The sequence below is a fragment of the Miniopterus natalensis genome, chromosome 1 (assembly GCF_054644295.1).
Source record: "Miniopterus natalensis isolate mMinNat1 chromosome 1, mMinNat1.hap1, whole genome shotgun sequence".
NCBI classification, from domain to species: domain Eukaryota; kingdom Metazoa; phylum Chordata; class Mammalia; order Chiroptera; family Miniopteridae; genus Miniopterus; species Miniopterus natalensis.
The window spans coordinates 119,133,298-119,136,984 of NC_142081.1; the positions used below are offsets into that span (position 1 = coordinate 119,133,298).

General features: G+C 44.0%; 1 pseudogene; it reads right to left on the reverse strand.

The window, feature by feature from the left end:
- Window positions 1–2,683: 2,683 nt before the first annotated feature.
- On the reverse strand, window positions 2,684–3,351 carry LOC107537291 (YEATS domain-containing protein 4-like; annotated as a pseudogene).
- Window positions 3,352–3,687: the final 336 nt, after the last annotated feature.

The following is a 3,687-nucleotide window of genomic DNA, read 5'->3' on the forward strand; positions in this document are numbered from 1 at the left end:
TTTAGCTATCTGCCTGACTGAGCTCCAAAGGGACTCTGAATTCCTCTGCTTAAAAACTAATCAGAAACAGAAACAGTGGCTTCTTGTGAAACCTGTTCTTTTATGTTTTCCTTCCTCATCAGTGTTGCAAGTTTCTCTTTCTGTGAAATTGTGACTTACATGAAGTACATAAAACTATGTACAACTTAATAAATCTACTTGTACCCAAGCGTCAGTGTCCTCTTGGTCTACGCAGTATTCCTCCCTGGAAACGGCCACCTTCTTATGGTTATGAATACCACTCTCACACAACGTACTTAAGACCACCTTCCGTCTCCAAAGGCTTCCCAGGTGGGCACAGTGCTGCCACTGATCCTCTCCCAAAGGACCCACAGGACTCCCCAGGGATGAGTGTACACGTTCTTGTAAGGAGAAATCACAGGGAAAAAGGCTTTCCCCTCCCAGCCATCCCTTTATTTCCTGGAGACTGTGGCGTAGAGCACTCAGATCTGAGCTAAGAAAGGGAAACAGAGAACCTAAATTACTCAGCTCCTACGGTTTTACTGAAGGGTGAAATCCTTAGTAGCAGCGGCTATTAATGCCCATGAGTTGTAACTTCCAGTGCCCCTGCGTTTCTAATGACACTGTTGGTGATGCCCTCCACTCCGAAACAAATCTTGAAGCACTTTCTATGGGAAAAACCAGATGCTCCTGCTTCTGAAGGGGGAGGAGCAATATGAATATATGCTCATGAATGTGAGAGTAAAAAGTTCTTTGCTCCAGATATAAGAAAAGGCTGCTGTTTGAGTCTAATCCACACAGGTAAGTAAGCACAAAACTAAAAACAATCCCAGTTAATCAGTGACAGCCTCACATCAGGGCGTATGCCTCTTTGACAGTGATGGAAAGTCAGTCAGTCAATAACACAGTGACCACGCATCCTCTGCTTTGGGGGCATTCGATAATCTCAAACTCTCCCAACCCCTGAATTACATCCAAAACTGCATATAAGATCACCATTTGCTTTAGAACAGTGGGTCTCAAAATAGAATATCAGCACGGTTGTTAGAAACGCAAATTCTCAGGCCCCATCTTAGACCTATCAAATCAGAAATGCTGGAGGTGAGGGCCCAGCCCCTGTAATCCAACAAGCCCTCCAGGTGATTCTGAGGCATGTTCAAGTTTGAGAACCACAGGCTTACAAATCCAACTCTTCCTTGATTCGAAAGAAATACCTGTTTCAGATACTGACTCATGGCCTGTTCCTTCAACAAAATGAGACATTATTTCTGCAGGAAAAGTCGAGAGAAGGCTCAAGCTCACTGTGGGCAGAAAGCTGGTGGAGGGGAGAGGGTAGGACTCGTCTTTCAGGGACAGAGAAGACATAGGGAAAGGAAAAGAAGGGTTCCTCGGCCTAACGTCGGATGGGAATTCATGTAGAAAACATGACCATCGGCCACCACAGTCCAAGTTGGCTGGAGCCACCTTAGGAAAGAGTCAGGCTGTCAAACCCCAATCTGAGGAGCCTGGAAAACTGCACTGTCAGGACTCTGAGGCGATTATCTCCAGGCTAGCGCTGAGGGAATGAGACACAAACCCTGCCCAACAAATGGAGTGACTAGAGATTCCTTGGGAGTGGGTAAGAGTCTCATGTAGTCTTAGCGAGCTGGTATGACAGAATGCAGCCTCTTCCTTTTCAATAGACTTTTTTTAAGAAAGTAGTTTCATGCCCGGCCTGGCGTGGCTCAGCGGTTGAGCGTCAACCTGGGATCCAGGCGATCAGGGTTCAATTCCCGGTCAGGGCACATGCCCGGGTTGCGGGCTCGATCAATGCCTCTCTCATCATTGATGTTTCTGTCTCTCTCTCTCCCTCTCCTTTCCTCTCTCTGAAATCAATAAAGATATATTTAAAAAAAAAAAAAAAGTAGTTTCATGTTCATAGCAAAATGGAGTGGAAGGTACAGAGATTTTCCATGTTGCCCTGCCCCCACACAAGCACAGCCTCTGCACCAGAGTGCCCCATTTGCTGCAATCGATGAACCTACATTGATGCGTTATTATCACTCAAAGTCCATAGTTTATATTGGAGCTCTCCCTTGGTGTTGTATATTCTGTCAGCGTTTTGAGAAATGTACTGTATAATATCATGTATCACCATTTTTTAACAGGGCCAGTAAACTACATTTATTATTTACTGGGCACATCAGATACAAAGGAATCAGGATGAGGGGAAGTTAGGATAAGCTAAACAAACAAAACAGAAAAGAATAAGCTATATATACAATGCAATAACCTTTTTAAAAATTGTGCATTCATTCTTGTATATATTTCATGTTAAAGATTGCTTGAAAAGTACAAATACTTTGCCCAGCCAGGAGCGGCTCAGCGGTTGAGCGTCGACCTAGGATCCAGGCGATCGGGGTTCAGTTCCCAGTTAGGGCCATGCCCAGGTTGTGGGCTCGATCACCAGTCGGGGACGTGCAGGAGGCAGCCGATCAATGACGCTCTCATCATTGATGTTTCTGTCTCTCTCTCTCCCTCTCCTTTCCTCTCTCTGAAATCAATAAAGATATATTAAAAAAAGAAAAGAGAAAAGTACAAATACTTTGACCTCATTGCTTAGAAGTCTGTATCCGCAGCCCCTCTAAGAAACACCAGAGCATTTGCAGCCCATCTCTCCTTTAAAGTCCACCTTATTTTCAGATTAGCCTACTATCAAGTCCTCTTCAGAACAGTTTATATCTCTTTTTTTCTGATCATCTTCTTCAACTTTCCTGATTTCATTTTTTAAGCAATTTATAGTTCACAACTTGCTTAAAACCTCTCCTTAAGCTCTGCCATTTCAAAGCTTTTTTTTTCCAGCTTCTAATTTTTCTCTGGTTTTCACTTCAAGTTCTGCAAATATTGCTTCATGCTTATAGGCTCCTAACGTTAGCCGACAAGATGTTGTTAATAACGGTTGCATCATTGCTATTGGGTCTTGAAATACCATTTCATCATAGAACTCTGAAACCACTGTCTTTTTTCTGAGCATTGCATTGCTGTGTGACAGAAACAGCTTTAATGACAGGTCTTTCATTAAGAACGGTGAAAAGTATTTTGATGATGATTTCGAATGCACTCCATCCTGTTTCATATGGAGGCTCAGCGGCAACTCTGACAGGACTGCCATAGCTTTCATGTAATTTAAACTGAATTTTCTTCACATATGCTGACATACCCTCATTTCTATATGGTTTTACATGTACTGTCCACTGATCTTTTCTTTCCAAAATATTGAGCAACATTGCCATAAACTATTGGTTTCATGACAGTAACCCCCTGCACTCTCCAGCTAGAGTCAGGCCCAAGTTCGGCCATTCTCTTGAACATATTGTCCTATGGAAGAAGCAGCCGCCACTGGGAAAAGCAGAGTTGCCAGGGCCCTCAGAGGCCTGGCTCCTGCAGTGGGGGCCCAGGATGACGGTTTCCCACCCAGGGAGGCGAGTCACTGGTGCTGGAGGAGATGAGGAACTGCTGACTGTATCCACCGTTTTAGTATCAGGCCATAGTTTCACTGGCATAAAAATCCTCTATGCTCTACCTTTCCCCTAAGTCTATGGCATTGTCACAGTAGCCTGAAGAGAGGAAGACAGATGGAGACTTTGTGATTAATTGATATAAGAGGAAAGGGTTCTGTGTTTGTGTCAAAATGACCGTTAGGTCCCA